The 17973-nt window shown below is 42.4% G+C and overlaps 1 protein-coding gene across 6 annotated transcripts in view; it reads left to right on the top strand.

Annotated features, from left to right (window-relative positions):
* Positions 1–17973, top strand: part of RFFL (ring finger and FYVE like domain containing E3 ubiquitin protein ligase) — a 65732-nt gene that overhangs the window by 4422 nt on the left and 43337 nt on the right. Inside the window, exon 1 of one of the 6 annotated variants that reach the window (XM_027625933.2) lies at positions 13982–14101. The exons of 4 other annotated variants lie outside the window; for them this stretch is intronic. The gene's annotated coding sequence lies outside the window, so the exon portion shown is untranslated. Of the gene's footprint in view, positions 1–13981; positions 14102–14341; positions 14483–17973 lie in introns of those variants that run through there. One more of the 6 variants, XM_027625930.2, reaches the window with a different exon arrangement.

Genomic DNA, 17973 nt, shown 5'->3' with positions numbered 1-17973 from the left:
TATCAAAGAGTGAGGACTGAAGTTAGGAACTGGATGATAGGGGATGAGAGAGTCCTAGGGACTCAAAACTGTTTTTAGAATGAGTGGAGTGTAGCCATATATCCAGAGTTACTGTCCGCAGGAATGAATTAATAATCTCTGAGTTCAGCCATGTGCATCTGTCCATCTGGGTGGTAGCCCAGGCACTCCCATCAGGCCAGGAGGCTGGCCATTAGGGTGGCCCCGTGAAGTAGCAGCTGACATCCATCTCTTTCCTCATCTTCCTTTCTCCCTTTTGGTCTCTTTTGTTTCTCTTTCCCTCTCTCCTCCCTTCCCGTCTTTCAAAGGGCCCTTCCTTTCGACTTGCCAATCATGCCACAATAATCGCAAGCCAAGCCCCTGAAACTCCAGGCTAAAAGAGGTTGCTGGTTGCTAACACCTGTCTCTCAGCTAAATGAATAGGCCCTTTTGTGGGCAGGATGTTTAAAAAGCTGATTAGTACAATGCTGGCTTAAAGGACCTATTAATGATACCGCATATGTAAATCAGAGAGTGATTTAAAGCCATTTTAGAGATTTGTTTCTTATACTAGATATTTATTTTTTATATTGGATTATGATGGTTGAAATTTTATATCTAAACCATGAATCTGTTTATTGCCCAAACAGACTAATTTTTGTCATTTGATTGGGGATCATTTATATTCTAAAGAAGTTCCTACCCTTAAGGGCCTTCATATTGTTCAGCAAATGTCTAACTAGTGTGTAATACAATTAAAGTTTTGTTCACTGTGCTGCTGACATAATTAGTTTAATTTCTGCTCCTTATATATTTCTTTTGGCAGCTGGGAAATTAAAATACTAGATGTTGCATAAAACTGCTTTTTTGAGGGGGTGATTTTACTGTCGGTTGAATGGACTTAGGCCCCAGGGTACATTTTTTAAGATGTCTTATTCAACTTTCCTGTAATAGTCGTCTTTCTCTCCATAGAATTAATGTATTAAGACACATAATTGGCTATTTAAGCATTCAGAGGAGAGAATGTTTGGCCTTTACCCCGTGATTATATTTTTTTCCCTCCATCTCTTTTGAGGCAATGTGTGTAATTTTTGAAACCCCTAAGTATATTACACTTACATGAGCACGTGACCTTTTGCAAAGACTGGAGAATGGAGTGCTTTTCTCTGATAAGGTGTATTATGTAATTCCCTCCCCAAATCACTGCCCTGTTCTTTTTAGATCATAGCGTTTTCAGACCTGATGTGAGTGTGGAAAAGCTGTGATGCCTAGCAAATCCTCTTCACAGTTTGTCTGTGATACGTTTCACAGAAATGGCTCTAGTCTTCAGGAACAAGAAGTTGCTCTCAAGGAGACTTTACATTTAATTACTCTAATCCGCACTTCATTTCCTACGGGATTCTTGGAGAGATTCTCACCAGGCCGCGGATTTCATGGAGTCATGACTTACGCAGGTTTTTATCTCTTGTTAAGGCTTCCAACTTTTTTTTATGGAAAGTGACCTTGGTCTGGTAATTTCTCCATTGTCCTCGCCTATGAAAAGATAAGCAAAACCGTCTTGCTCCCTCAGCAGCCACCCCTCGTGCTGCTTTTGAACTCCTAAAAAATTTTGTTGAGCATTACTTGACTTTTTAAAGCTGGCCCTCTCTGGTGCTGCAGGTCAGGCTTCTATCTCCCAGTTTAACGTGCTCAGCCCTCTTCTGGAATTGCATATCAAGAAAGGATTTCATTGTTTCTGGGTTGTGGGGTGGTCAGGGCTCCCTCGGACATCCGTTTGTTTCCACCAGGCCGGTTCTAAAAGTAGGGGAAGCACACCCCCCATTTGAACCACCAGGAGCTGGTCTGACCGCTGAGGACGTTTTAACTGCCTTGATGCTCTTAAGGAAATGCTGCCTGGGGCGCCTGGGTGGTCAGTTGGTTAAGCGATTGCCTTCGGCTCAGGTCATGATCCTGGAGTCCCTGGATCGAGTCCCGTATCGGGCTCCCTGCTCGGCAGGGAGTCTGCTTCGCCCTCTGACCCTCCCCCCTCTCATGTGCTCTCTCTCTCTCATTCTCTCTCTCTCAAATAAATAAATAAAATCTTTAAAAAAAAAAGCTGCCTAATCATCCTGAAACTTACATACAGGAAGGTAGGCCAACTGGAGGCTCTGCTGGCCTCTGAGTGGTTAAATGTAATTGGTTAGTAATCAGCACCATTGTTTATTTGCAACTGCTGGATTATGTTAAGAGATTTGCAAAAAAAAAAAAAAAAGGCTTTTCTGCTTTTCTTAAGTAAATGTAGCGTCATCCTCTCCCACCTCCTCCTCTTCATGTTTTACTCATTTGCTTCAGAAAAATGTTTCCAGTCTCAGTCTAGATCACATGCGTACAGATTTATGGCACAGGAATCAATATGTTTGATCCTAAAATACATAGAAAAGTGTGTTGTCCCTCCAGGATTTTCTGTGAATCTCATCTTTTTTTTTTTTTTTAACTTTAATGATGGTTAAGACATCTGCTGGAGAAACAAGCAGCTCTCATCCTCTTTCTGCTTCCAACCTTTCCCTAGGTCTTGAGTCAGTGGGGCCACAACGAATTAATTATACTTCCTCTTGACCATGCTAAATTATTATTTTACATGGTGTGGAAGAAGATTCACCAGAGCATAAGCCTTTATTCGAAAATGCTGGACAAAAGGAGCATTCTAGTTTGGAGAAAGAGCAGAGTGTTTTCTAGGGCTTGTTTTAGCAGGATTGGGTCAGCTGAAGTTCAGCTGGTCGGAGCAATCTGCAGTTAAGGACGGTTTTAGGAAGAGGGAGGAATTGTTTTTGCAAATTAGCAGCCGTTGTGTGGGCATTTTTGGATTTTACAGAGGTGCGAAGAGGGCGAGTCAGGGGCTAACATTTTGTACAGTGGGCAGGAGGTGGGGAGCAATAATGCAGGTGCTAGGACTTGCCCAGTCCACAGTGGAAAATTCCTAGTCTGTCAGTTTCTCTCACATCTGTCTACCTTTGTTTCGTCCTTTTGGGCACTACTAGATTCAGGTACCATTCTTGGTCATTTTATTTACTGATGGAAGAGTTTGCTTAGTCATTCCGAGTGAGAGTTGAAGTTTACCTTCACTAGTGTTTGCTATGGAACAGGTGGGGAGAGAGGTGCCAGAATATTCCGAGAGAGTTGGACAGAGGCCACTCCACCTTGCTTATGACCCTCACCATGTAGTTGGACCCAGCACTCCCCGTGACTCTGAATCATCCACCCCCATGCCTACTGGTCTAGTTCAGGACTGGATTGTTGACATAGTTGCAGACCGGCAGCTTGATGAATAGGGACAGTGAGCCAACTAGTTACTGGGGGACATAAAAATGATAGTAATTCTGCTGCTTCACTTCCAGATGATCTTCATCAGATTCCTAAATTTTATTTATTTAATAAAATTTTTCATACAGCACATGAACATGTCTCTTGTACTACCAAAACTAATACTAAAAAGGAAAATACATTTGCAATTACATCTCAGTTGGTTTTTATTTGAGATGCAGGCTGTCCACACCTGCGCTGTTACTTGTGGAAAAGTTTACAAACAGCAGCCTGAGATCTTTCTCCAAACATAAAAATAAGCCACTGGTTTTATTTGGAAGGGATTGGTACAAAACTCAAGAGTTCTGAATATCATGTCAAGAAAGCAGTTTTTGATGCCATAGAATGTAAATATTTACATGTATTTTAATTTACATTTGGTCTTCCCAACCAAACATCTTTTTTAAAATATTCTTTTTAATCTCTTTGCCCAACTTGGGGCTCGAACTCACAACCCTGAGATCAAGAGCTGTGCACGCCACTGACTGAGCCAACCAGGTGCCCCCACCAAACGTCATTTTTTTAAAATGGGGAAAATTTGGGGCACCTGACTGGCTTGATCTCGGGATCGTGAGTTCAATCTCTATACCTTGGGTATAGAGATTACTAAAAAAAGAAGAAATAGGGGCCACTGGGTCGCTTAGTCAGCTAAGCGACCCACTCTTGATTTTGGCTCAGGTAATGATCTCAGGGTCATGAGACCCCTGTCCGACTCTGCGCTGAGCAGGGAGTCAGAGATTCTTGCTCTCCTCCTGCCCCTCCCTTTATTGGCGTGCACTCACTCTCTCTAAATAAATAAACCTTTTAAAAATAAATAAATAGGGCGCCTGGGTGGCTCAGTTGGTTAAGCAACTGCCTTCAGGCTCAGGTCATGATCCTGGAGTCCTGGGATCGAGGCCCACATCGGGCTCCCTACTCAGCGGGAAGTCTGCTTCTCCCACTGACCCTCTCCCCTCTCATGCTCTCTCTCACTCTCTCACATAAATAAATAAAATCGTAAAAATAAATAAACTTAAAAAATGGGGAAAAGTTGAAATTTGTTGTTACATATCACAAATATTATAAAAGCATATTAAAATATGCTTTCTGTAAGTTTTAACATCCTGATTTAAAAATATTCTTCATCTAAGATAATTTATCAGGGATTACACACAAATTATGACCTTTTTTTATTCCTAAAAACATTGGTAACATCATCTATTGCAGATCTCAATTTAGCGTGCACCAGAATCTCCTGAGCACTTGTAAAAAATCCAGTTTCTTGATTCCTAGCCTATACCTACAGAATCAAGGACTGAAATTGGGGATTCCGATGGCAACAACCACGATGATAGTGGTGATGATGTTGAGAAACTCAGAAATTCGGGGGCTGCCTTTATTTTGCAGAGGAGGGATTTAAGGCACTTTGAACAACGTTGTTCTAGGTGGTTCTGAGGACAGTGAGATCATTTTCTTCTTTCTGCTACCTGTAAATGAAGCAACCAGCTGAGGGCTCCCATTCCTACTTGGGGGAAGAAGTTCCATCGCCTGGTGATTTGCTAGATCACAACCATAATTTTTATACTTGGAGATTAGGTGAGGGATGCTTACCTTTAATATGCTTAAGATTAAGTCAGTAGAACTTGCATTTGGTGTCTGTATCAGGAGGGATTTTTTTTTTAAGATTTTATTTATTTATTTGAGAGAGAGAGAATGAGAGAAAGCACGAGAGGGAAGAGGGTCAGAGGGAGAAGCAGACTCCCTCCTGAGCAGGGAGCCTGATGCGGGACTCCATCCCCGGACTCCAGGATCATGACCTGAGCCGAAGGCAGTCGCTTAACCAACCGAGCCACCCAGGCGCCCTGTATCAGGAGGGATCTTGACCTCTTTTGACTAAATACTAAAAAAGAGTTTTCAGCTTCTTGGCCTTTATTCACCATTAATAAAGCTGCTTAAAGGTAGAAGACAAAATTTGGGGGCGCACAGTTTTTTTTGAGGCACTAAAGTTTGCTTTTTAGAAGCCTTTTATAAGTAGTCTAGGAAGAAGTATCATTTGTGTTGTTGCAATGTCAAAATGAATGTTGATACAGAGCAGGGGGGAAAATATCTCTGCATGCTTTGCATCCTGGTTTAATTGCTTAGTTGGATAAAATGTCAAACTTGATAGATTATTGGAGCTGTTATTTTGGTGGTTAAACAAAAATGAAACTGTTGTGGATGTTCGCAAAGAACAGTGCTCCCTGTGTCTTGACTTTGCGCTGGAGAAAGTTTCAATTGTTTTGAAGCAATACTAGTTAGAAAATGCTGCTTCTGTCGCTCCTAGCACAGCTGTCTAAACTACCAGTTCTACTGGGGCCTTTGGACAAGCATTATTGAACAATTTTGGAAACAATTTATGTTTCTGATTCCAAAGTGTCTGCGGTTGTCCCCTGAATAGTTGGGACTCCTAGAAGTGGAGAAAGGTGTGGCATCTTGTCTAGATGATTCAAGTCCAAACTTTTTTTAAGTGTCTCTAGAACAAACTCCCATCTTTCTGACTGCGGCGGGGTGGGGGTTGGGGCTGTGAAGAGAATACTGCCTTCCCCCGTCAGTGACCATTCAGGAGGATGGCATGCTCTTGGGCTGTGTGGCAGCCTTCAGAGGATTTTGGTTATAACCTTGATTAAGAAAGAAGGATGGGGAATATGAGTGAGGGTACAGATGTTTTTGAAAGTCTGTGCCTGCTGTGTGAAGCCTTGAATTTTCACTTTGAACATTTCATTTGGTAAAGGATGTTATAAAACTGTCTTTACAAAACAGTCCCCTTTCCTATTGAAATCATATGTTGCCCACGAGAGCTTGGGAAGCATTAGGCATGCTCAGCAGGGTGTATTTTACTCATTCCATTGCGTAAAATGATAAATTTTTCTGAATGGGATTCTGTGCATTCTTTGGTGGGAGTTAGGGGAAGGCTTACTTGTGTTTAAAAGTAGGAGAGAGCTTTGTGTAAGACTGACATTTCTTTTGCTGTGTGATACTTGTCTTTGTGCCATATTTTACCTGTAGAAGAATTACCAACAGTCGTTGTGTACTGGCTGTGTGCAGGGACTTTACTATAGGAACTTATTTCATCCTCCCCAGAGTTTATGAGGTGTAGATACTAGTATCTGTGTTCCAGAGATGTGAAAACACTGCACAGAGAAGTTAAGTGACAGGCCTAAGGCCACACAGTGTTTGAACCCTTCTGGCTGTAAAGGCCAGGCTCTCAATCACCAGGCTATAGTGGCCTCACCCCACTGGCTCACCTATGATGATTAACTTTTCAGAGCAGGTCTTCAGAAGTAGGTTCCATTTCATATAGTGGTGGGCTTTGAAATTTTTTATACATGGGCCTCCTTGTGTGGAATGTGGTTTAAAAATGATATTAATAATACTTGTTACGTATTCTAGTTTTAGTTCTGTTAGCACTAAAAGATTGCTTTAGAGTTTATTACTAATTCTAACATTATAATGATATTTGATGTATAAGCCAGTCCACCCTTAAAAGCACATTTGGCTAAGCAGCTAGAGCCCTGGCTTAGAGGAGAATTTGTTGGTGGCGGTTCATTTTTCAGTTTTTTTTTTTCTTGTGGGGGGAGTGTCTTCCTGTTTGTCGATAGGCCTTCTCAGTAAAGTGCCTTCTACATAAGATGTATAGATGTTCTGGCCTCATGTTGTAAGTGGTAGTGGCATAAATGATGACAGACCTCTTTCAGGAAGAAGCCCTGATCAGTAGAGAAAGTAAAACTTTGCTATTCGGGCTTGAGACCCGTGTCTTGCTTCCCCTACTCTGAGGCCCTGTGAGGACTGGCCCAAAGAATCAGAGGAAGCATCCCGGAAAGTTTTTCTGCTAACCTCTCCCTCGAATTTTGGAGACTGCTCCTAAGACTTTTGTAAGAAAAGCTTGTGGTCAGAAGCCTGTCAGATGTGAGCTGCCCTGCCTGGTAACCACGTCTTTCACAATTTCCTTGTCTAATTGCTGCAGTGTTCTGATGCTTTTGATTTCAAGCAGGACAGTTCAGCTGAATGCTGAGCTGGGACTACAGCAGGCTTCACTCTGCGCGGGGTTACTTCTGCTTTTGGCTCATTACTCAAGGCTCAGATGCAAATGCAGGGAGGGATTGGGCGCGGGTAATGCCTGAAATGTTATGTCAGGTGGTTGGGCGAGCAACTGATCCATGCTTAAAGAATCTTCCCCCCTCAGCCCCCAGCATAGTAGGGACTGCAAAATAATAAGAAATGTGCTTTGTTTTACAAACTTTTCGCCTTTCTGGGTTCCCCATAGTGATTGAACAGTGGAATGAGTAATTGCACTATGAGAGCCACATCATCCCTAATCCTTGGCAACCAGCGATCTCTTCTCTCTCTCTCTCTAATATTGTCATTTCTGAAATGTTATGGAAATGGATCATCACAATATGTGACCTTCTGAGATCAGCATTTTCCATTCAGTGCGATGCCCTCCAGACAAGTTGCGTGTAGCAGTAGTCCATTCCTTTTTATTGCTAAGTGGTATTCTGTGGTGTGAATGGGCCGCAGTTTCTTCAACCATTCACCTGTTGAAGGGCATATTGGTGGTTTCCAGTTTTTGGCAGTATAAATAAAGCCATCGTGAACATTTGCGTACAGGTGTTCTGTGGGCACAGGTTTTAATTTCTCTGGATTAAGTGCCCAGGAATGCAATTGCTGAGTCTGATGGAGAGTGTATGTTTAGTTTTTTAAAGAAACTGCCGCACAGTTTTCCAGAGTGGCTGTACCACCTTACAGTCCCACCAGCAATGTAGAAGATTCAGTTTCTCCACATCCTTGCCAGCATTTGGAATTGTCACCATTTTTTATTTTAGCTTTTCTACTAGGTAGCAAATCTGGTTTGTAAGTTCATCGGATAACTTGATAAAACTGACCTGACTGATGAAGAGCAAAGATTTTTGAGTCGTGTGTTGTTAGCATGCTTCGTGGTTCTGCCTCTACAGCATTCAGTGGTCTGTTGAGTTGCTCTTTTATCCCCTGGCTGTGGTTTCCTTGAGAGAGGGAAGACCAATCAAAACTCACTGTGGGGCAAGCAAGAACGGTGAGCACGAGACTCGCGCCCTTTACCCGGTAGTACCTAGCACAGGGCTGCCAGTGAAAGTGAACAAACAGTGCTATCCTCGAATTATGAATTTCTGGTATATTCTTTAGAAATGTGCCTCAATGAATATAGCTTTAAATACACTGAAAATTTGGCTTAGAATTGGCCCTACCAACTTGTTCAAATTGTTTCATTTTGTCGAGTGATCCTATTTCTGGTGATATTAATTAGCTTATACAGCTCATTTAAAAATACTAAAATAGCACAGAAGTGTACATATAAAGCAGAAGGTAAACATCACCCTTATCAGAAGTAACTACTATTAAATGGTTCTAGACTCTTTTTTTTTTTAAGACTTTATTTATTTGACAGAGAGAGACACAGCAAGAGAGGGAACACAAGCAGGGGGAGTGGGAGAGGGAGAAGCAGGCTTCCCGCGGAGCAGGGAGCCCGATGCGGGACTCGATCCCAGGACCCCGGGATCATGACCTGAGCCGAAGGCAGACGCTCAACGACTGAGCCACCCAGGCGCCCTAGACTCTTTTTAAGACTTTATTTGAGAGAGAGAGCAAGCTTGTGCATGCACAGGTGTGGGGGGGAGGGGCATAGAGAAAGAATCCTCAAGCACACTCCACACTGAGCACAGAGCCCAATGGCGGGGCTTGATCTCACAACCCTGAGATCATGACTAGAGCCGAAACCAAGAGTGGGAGGCTTAACCGACTGAGCCACCCAGGCGCCCCAGTGGTTCTAGACTTTTAAGCTGTATGTTTTGTATATTTTTTTTCACTCTATGTACATATCTGTGTGTGTGTTTGTGTAGTCCCCAACTGCTGTTCTGTTAATGCTTTTTTGGTTTTCAATGGATAATGGATTATGGGCATTTTCCCTGTGATTTTTTTTTTTTTTTTTTTTTAAGTGCTTCAGCCTGGGACCATGCTGCATTCCTTTCTCTAACCCTTTTTTTGTTTTCTTATAAAAGGGTTGAGGGGAGCCTGGGTGGCTCAGTTGGTTAGGCCTCTGCCTTCGGCTCAGGTCATGGTCCCTGGGTCCTGGAATAGAGCCCCATATCGGGCTCCCTGCTCGGCGGGGAGCCTGCTTCTCTCCTGCGCCCCCTGCTTGTACTCGCTCTGTCTCTCTCTCTCTCTCTCTGTCAAATAAGTAAATAAAATCTTTAAAAAAAAAAAAGAAAAGGGTTGAGAGATACCTTTGAAAGACCTAAACAAAATATGTTTTATTCCTTGTTACATGGGTTTGGGTTGAAATAAGGTGGTAGCTTTATTTGTAAGGAAATCAGTGAAATTCTGGATGTTAGGATCTACCTATCTGCTTTATTATAAATAATGCAGGTCTGATTTTATGAACCTTGAAGAAAGCAAGAACTGTGAGCACAGTAATCTTTGGAGAATGTACAGTCCTTTGGGTATTAGTCTCCTCATCAAGTGCTTAGTCAGATGGAGTGTTTTCTCAAGTGCTACTGAAATGCACAGTTCAGTCTTTATTTTGAAATCTCTCCTGTCTTCTCTGTCTCTTCCATTATTTTGATTACCTTGATGGGATATTCAAGCTGTGCAGTCTTATCCTTTTATTTCCATAGCCTACATAAGCTAGTTTGAAGATTAACTGTAGGTGAACAGGTAACCTTAGCTACTTGGCTAGAAGTCACCCATCCACATGAAATACATGTGAACAAAGGCCCCCTAGGCTTGGGAACCTGCAAGAAGGTAACTTAACCTTGTGGCATTTTTAATGGAAACTAACGTGAAAAGTTGGTAAGTTTGACTTACTGGAGGTGGGGTGTGACTATAGGGGGTGGCAGGGAGCAGAGAGAAAGAAGAGAGTGTGCGTGGATGTATTTGAGAAGAATCCAGAGGTATGCAGTAAAGAAGAATTGTGAATTTGGGAAATCTTTTGAGCTGAATGACAGAATTTTTGTTCTGAGAGCGTGGTTGGTTACTGGGGAATAGGGCCTGAGCTTACTAATCACTCCATTATAAAGCTATGGGAGTTGTTTTGGTGATGCGAGTTGGATGACAAGGGCCTTTCCCTGCCCTTCTGTATTAGCAGCTGGGGAAAAAAATGAAGAAATAGCTTTGTATAGGAAGTTACACTGTCAAGCGGTTCCAAGATTTCTGTTGCCAGGTTTCTATTTTTTTTTTTTTAAGATTTTATTTATTTATTTGAAAGAGAGAAGGAGAGAACACAAGCAGAGGGTAGTGGCAGAGGGAGAGGGAGAAGCAGGCTCCCCACTGAGCAGGGCCCTGGGATCAGCTGAAGGCAGACACTTAACCAACTGAGCTGCCCAGGATGGCAGTTTGGTCGATTCGCTGACTTCCTCCCCCTGCCCCCCCATCTTGTTATTAGGGCCTCAGCCTGTGTCCCGTCAGCTTTGGACTCTTCCTTTTCCTGCAGGCTTGCTACTTTTTCAATTCCCGGACATTTAGGGATCTAGTATTTCAGTGTGCTTGAGGGAGGCAGTTGCTGTACCCTTGATATTGGATACCTTTCTGAACTATTACACCACAGCGGATAGTCAAGTGCCCACAATTACGTTATAGGACAGATTCTGGTAACTGTACCAGCAGGGACAGACTCACTTCGCGTGCCCTCACACAGCTCCGGGGCGGCGGGGGGAGGGGGGGGTTGTGCAGCAAAGTGTTGTGAGGCAGGTTGGGCCTCACGCAGTGCCAGTTTCTACATCTGAACATGAAAGTGTCTCGTTAAAGATTAAAGGGACTGCCTGGTCCTTCTGGCCCCAAGATGGAATGATCCCCACCATGGCGATAGCGTTTGTCTCCCAGGAGAGGCCATTTTATACAGGAGGTTTGTGCTTCCAAATGTTACAGTGAGCCTGCGTTGGCTGATGCCGTGGTGATAAGTTGGCATTTGGGTACTTTGAAGACATATGAGCTACATAGCATCCCATGGTTTGAATTTCTGGGCAAAACTGCCTCATCAGGAAGTCAAAAGCCTCTACTTTCAATCCGCACCTTTGGGGAGGTTTTATCCTTTGTTTTATTTGACTATTCTGTTGAGTCAAGTGGACTTTAATTTTCACAGCCATAAAAATTCCATTAAGCCCCTTGTACTGCATCCCAGGTGTGAAAATGTCTCCGTATAATGACTGTGGGTGACAAAGAGTAGTTAGGATAATTGTCTCTGGAGTCTTGAAGAAAATAATGGTCCAATTGACAAAATAAATACAGTTCAATTGTTATGTTCTTGGCGGTTCTGGTGGGTAAGGGGACTAATGTCTAAGACCTACTCAGTGAGACTACTGTTCATTTTGGTGGTCTTTGAAATAAAACTTTTCATTCTGTGAACAGTCAGTGCTCAGGGAACATAGCTGTATGACCCATCTCAAAATATGCAAGGCCCACCTGCATCAGAATCACGTGGGAGAGGGAGTTCCTTATTGAAAATTCTGATTCTGGGGCCTCTCCATTTGTGCTAATCCAGAATGTCTGAGGGACTGGGATGGGAAATAACCATTTTTAATAAGCACCCCTGTTGATTAAGTACCCCTACAGTGGATTCTCGAGTATCCTAAAATTTACTTCATTTCTCACGTTTAATTTCTGTGATTTATTAGATGATAGATGTTTGGTTGATGCTCATTTGTCTTTTTTGAAGAGGAGGTACTTTAGTTTTTTTTTTTTTTTTAAACATTATAAGATCCTAGAACTCCAAAGGTTAGAATTTGGCAATGTCCCTAATTCTCAACAAGGTGAGACAGCCAGCCACTAGTTCCTGGAAACTTGGATTTATCAGTTCAACCCCTTCTCAATAAGAAAGGAGATGGACATAAATAGGATTAATTTGTTGAACAGAATAAATGTGCAGTATCATTTAGGATGTTAGGGAGGGGAAAGTAGGTAAAAGGGAGATGTTAAGAGAAAAGGGAGAGAAAGGGAAAAGATTAGTTCATAAAACGGTAAAAAACTTAAAGTTAACCCAATTTGATTACCAAGTGATATTTGAATGTGTTTCTTGCAAAACCAAAAAGATTCAAACAGGGAAATGATAATCTGCGATGGTTCTCCTCACCTACTAAATGGTGTTTATTTTAGCAGAATTAGGAAATTCTTTTTTTTTTTTTTAAGATTTTTTAATTTATTTTTTAACAGAGAGAGAGACAGCAAGAGAGGGAACACAAGCAGGGAGCGTGGGAGAGGGAGAAGCAGGCTTCCCGCTGAGCGGGGAGCCCGACGTGGGACTCGATCCCAGGACCCTGGGATCATGACCTGAGCCGAAGGCAGACGCTTAACGACTGAGCCACCCAGGCGCCCCAGAATTAGGAAATTCTGATGCTTCTGACTGCCATATTGCTCTTTATATAATTCACATTTACTTCCTGGGAACAGTACTGTCTGAATTTTCTCATCCTTATTTAAAGTTCACTAATATATAGAACGCGCCAGAAGCTTCTAACAGTAATGTGTTTTTTTCAAAAGAGGTTTTCTGTCCATTTTGTACGTGTCTTGAGGGTTGCTCCATATTAGAATGTTTGTGACTTATCATCAACTACAGAAATATTTTTTAAAGTGTGGTCCATGAGATAATGGTTGCCAACTGCTGTAAAGACGCTTTTATCATTTGAAAAGAACTAATTAACACATACTGTAGGAAAACTTTAAACACAGCCATTTTCTGAAAAAGAAAACACTGAAAGGGAGGAATAAAAGAGGGAACATTTTATAAAACCTTATAAAAGCTCAGTGTGGCTATCCTACTGGAATAGTGTAATTAAGGGGAATTAAGCCAATTGGATAAATAACTTTTTTTTTAAACTAGCCCCTTGAAAAGGAATAGAATTAAGTAGCATAGTTTTTAAACCCAAATTCTGACGGTCTGCACATACATTTTTATTAACCTAATAACATTTATTGAGTGACAAGCTGGGTTGGCAGCTACATCTGGAGTTCATGCCACGTGGGACCCACCTTGAAGGATGGACAAGGCTAGGTGTGGTGGCCTTGAATGCCCATGCTGAGGAAGAGCTGATCGCCTTGGGAAGTTTTGAGCAGGGAACAGAGGGATCTGATATGAACTTTAATGTCTCTTTCTTGTCAAATGAAAAAAACACAGAAAGCAAGGGCTTAATCTTTTGTTTTCTTTACGTAGCACCAAAGCCCATTCTAGCTGGTCAGTGCAAATTCAATAATAATTAATAGCTGTTGATGAGCCAGTCATTCTAGAATTGATTTTTTAATAAGCTGGCCAATAAATGAGAATCGACACAGATTTAGGGATTTTTCTTTTAAAAGCAAGTGTTAATACAGTTTTCACAGACTCCTGGATTCCTTAAGCATCCGGTAGGTGTGATGGTGGATAATGTGGCTTTAGCTGTGTGTGGCAGCTGATTAAAGCCTTCAGTTACTTCTGTGTTAATTAGAGATTCTGCATTGTCTAAGGAAATAGGTCAGGGATGGCCTAGTGGGGGGAAAAAGAACTGGGAGCCTGGTTAAAGCTGACAAAAATTCACTCTGATGATTTGACCTGCCTAGCGATGACGGGGCAAGTTCCCCATTTCCTCTGACCCAGAGGTTCTAATTTGTAAATGCAAAGTGACTTCTTTATCAGCCTCTCGGGGGAAATCTCAGGGCTGTGAACCTGCTACCTTCAGTAATCTTGCTGTCTTGAGCCCCGGGCTGTTCTCAAATGAAATTTCAGAAAGTGACCACTGGAACCTTCCAGGTAAGGGCTCCAGGGGCAGCCGAGCCACCAGCAGGAGGGCAATGAGGGACCTGCCCCCAGTAATCAGCACTGGATTTAAAAAAATCAGTGGGGCGCCTCTTTTCTGAGTCGCAGTTGATTGTGGTTGGCTCTGGCTGGGTTGTTTGGGAAATAGGAGTTTTGCCTCGCATGAGTCAGCACTGCCCTGGGTAAACTGCCTGCTCTGTTGCAATCTTGCTTACCAAAGATACGTCCCCAGGCGGCACCATTCACTTTGCCTGAAAGCTGCTGCTGTTGGTTCCTGAGATGAGGTCATCTGAAATGGCTCCAAGGACCTCAGCGGCAGGAACTGGAGGCAGCTTGCTCTCTGCTGTGGTCATGTTTTGAAACAGGCAAAATCAGGTAACCCCAGACTGTTTTCTCTGTTTCATTAGCTAAACCGAGCTGCAGGAGGAACTGGGGAAATCCTTTGTCTTCAGAATTGCCTTAGAAATTTGGGTATCTTAAAGTCAGTCCCTCAGCCCTTTGGAGGGTGTCTTAAGGGGAAAAGTTTCATTTCATTTGGGATCTGGATGTGGTTTTAGTCCTAAGTAGACCATTTATCATAGAAACCTTAGAGAAGACAAACATGTCAGGTTTACAGCTTTATCCATCTTTTGCTCTTGTATTTTCTGTCCTTTCTGTGTCTTGTGAGAAGTAGTTTAGTCAAATTAAACCATTATTAAAGGACAGGAGAGAAGCAAAAGTATTTTATTGTCTATCTAATCATTGGGAATATTGAATTGTAGGGAACACTGCCTTACCGGTGAGTTTACATATTTTTCTCTGAGGTACTATGAAGAACCTCACCTCATCCCTAATTCTCTTCAGACTACTGCTCTATCTCCCTCCTGTTCTTCACTTCCAAACTTTTTAACGCTTAAGCCTCACTGCTAGGCAGTCGCCCCTCTCAAAGTTTGCTTCTGCTCCTTACGGTCTCCCCTCAAATGGCCCAGGTGTTCTTTCACCCCAGGCCTGTACACAAGCCCCCTATCTCTACAACACCCTGCCCCAGCTCCACCTAGCCGGCTGGCTTCAGCCCAGAAGTCACTTCTTCTATGAAGTCTCTTCCTATTCACCAAGACTGGATGAGAACTCAGGAGAACACTGTATTTACTCTGATCATAGGATATGTCGAGAATCAGTGTCTGTTTTGTTAGAATGATATCCATTTACTTGGCACATAATTGATTCTCAGTAAGGGTAGAGTGAGGAAGAACCTATACTGTACTCCCTCAACTCTGATCCTCTTATCAACACTTTGTTATTTTGGCTTCTGCCCACATTACCTTACTCATGTTTCCTGAAGATCACAAGTAAACTCCAGATTACCAAACTCAATGTTGTGGTTTCAGCCTCCACCTTACTTAATCTCGGCCTGGCATGTGGCACTTTTGGGCCATTCTTCTTTCCCCCAGTGACCCTCTTCATTTGGCTTTGAGGTTACTTTGTCTCTTCTGAGTTTACAGAGTGTCCTTCTATTATTTCTTTGCATTCTCTTTTGGCTATCCCATAAATGTTGAGAGGCTCCAAGACTTCACCTTGGGCATCTTTCCACTCTTCCCCTGCCACCCCCCTTACTCCAGGGATCTCAAATAGGCCCATAAATTCAGCTATCCTCAGTATGTTTAGCAGCCCAGCTGTCTCTCCCAAGCTTCAGATCCTTATTTCCAGCTGGATAAACTTTATCCAACTTACAAACGTACCAGAGTGTTCAAAAGGCATCTTAAATGGCATACGTTATCTCCCCCACCCAGTATCAGTTGGCTACTTGTATTGCTGTAGGTTTGAACTCTGTTAATTACGTCCACCAGGTCTTCCTCTTCATTCTGTTTATGCCTCACGTCACCTAAATATGCTAAATCTGTGGTTGCTAAGCGCTTTTGATGATATTATTGGAGTACTGTTTGATTGATGTGTGGCTTTTCTTCATTCCCACTGTATTGCATTAATTTACTAGAGGTCATAAACTAGACATTTTGTTTAACCAGCCCAGTGGCTTCAGATTTTGTGTGTGAATACTTTGAGGCAGGGCCTGCACTCTTCAAAGATTACAGGTAACCATTCTCCCAGATGTTAAAGACTAAAGATAACACATTTTATCCACGTTGCCTCCAGGAATTTGAGTTTGTAACTTCTGGTTGAGAGCCTTATCAAATCTTTTTTTTTTTTTAAGACTTTATTTATTTATTTTTAAGTAACCTCTACCCACAGTGTGGGGCTTGAACTAATGACCTTGAGAACAAGAGTTGCATGCTCTGCTGACTGAGCCAGCCAGGTGTACCTTCCATCAAATCTTGCCACTCCACCATAGGTCTCTCTCTGCTCCTGTCTCCTCCACATTGTTGCCAAAGTTACCTTCCTAAAGGCCCAAATCATTCTCAGGTTTTCAGAGTGCCATTGGCTTCCTGTTTTCTACTTAGCTTGATAGGTAAAGCCCTTCACGATGTGACTCTGTCCTAAATGTTACTCTTACCTGGCTCATCTCCCTCCTTTCCCCAGTCATTTCTCTCCTCTCCATCCTCACTGAACTGCTCCCATTTTCCCAGTCCCTGGCTATAGATGTTGTTCTAGGACTCTGTCTCTTCCTAGTGGCCTCCCTTGCTCTGACTCGCAAAGTACTTATTTGGACTTCCGCAGCACTGTCTGTTTCTTCCAGTAGACTCTTCCTTCACTGAACCTGTTCCTGGCCTAGGGACTGACACCATCAGACACTGGCTGAAGTGGGTCCCCACATTCAAACCATTAGTCCCAACATGTTTATTAGTCTTGGCAGTATTAGAAAATCCATAAGCTCTCTTGTTAGGTGGCATGTTTTTAATTCCTATTTGATGAACTTGAGCCCATGGTGCTATTCCATATATTTCACCTGAAATCATCAGGTAACCATCCAAAGTTAATTTGAAGATTTATTGGGCTTGCTGAAACAAACTTAGTTCCACAGTATCACCTAACATCTTTATAATACTTTACAAAATTATTTCCCTTGTATCATTTTATTTGATACCTACAATACTCTGTTGGGTAGGCTTTATTATGCCTATTTTACTGGTGATTATAAAGCTACTTTTGACATTGAAGCGTCCATTCAGGTAAGACTTCAGAGAGACAACATGTTTTTACATTGCATTAAGCAACTGGTTTGTCTCTTTGTAGTTAAATATACCCTATTGGGTTCTACAGAAAAAGTGCCTTTGCTTAATAGGCAAGTGCTAAAGATCTTGCCTTTTATAAGGCCACTTTACCATCAAGGTAGAAGGAGGTACCCAGAGCCTGCCTGACCTACAGAAAGGTCTTGACTGTGTTTAGAGAACTTGATTGAAATTAATGGTGTGCCCACTCCAAATTCAAGCTTTTTTATTGTGCTTCAAATACCTAGAATTTGTTAAAAACCTATTTCAGGGGTGCCTGGGTGGCTCAGTTGTTAAGCATCTGCCTTCGGCTCAGGTCCTGATCCCAGGGTCCTGGGATCGAGCCCCACATCGGGCTCCCTCTCCCACTCCCCCTGCTTGTGTTCCCTCTCTCGCTGTGTGTCTCTCTGTCAAATAAATAAATAATCTTTAAAAAAAAAATTCAATAATGGAGTGTCAAACCAGGTTGATGAGTGAAGGGAGTCAGCACAAGATAGAGTAAGCTGAGTGTTAAGAGCCCAAAACATTTCATAGTATTTTCAGTAAATGATTACATTTGTAGGGTAATAAACTTTTGTGGAATTGGATTATGGAAAGATGAACCATAAGGGCTAGGAAATAGTCTCTGTTAGATACTGGTATGTGGCATCCAATTTTGTCGTTCTCCACCCACCCCTGCTGCCCCAGTACTTGAGAGGATAAAAATGATTAAAAAGTTTAAAA

The sequence above is a fragment of the Zalophus californianus genome, chromosome 16 (assembly GCF_009762305.2).
Source record: "Zalophus californianus isolate mZalCal1 chromosome 16, mZalCal1.pri.v2, whole genome shotgun sequence".
NCBI classification, from domain to species: Eukaryota; Metazoa; Chordata; class Mammalia; order Carnivora; family Otariidae; genus Zalophus; species Zalophus californianus.
This window is presented reverse-complemented; position numbering and strand designations above follow the sequence as displayed.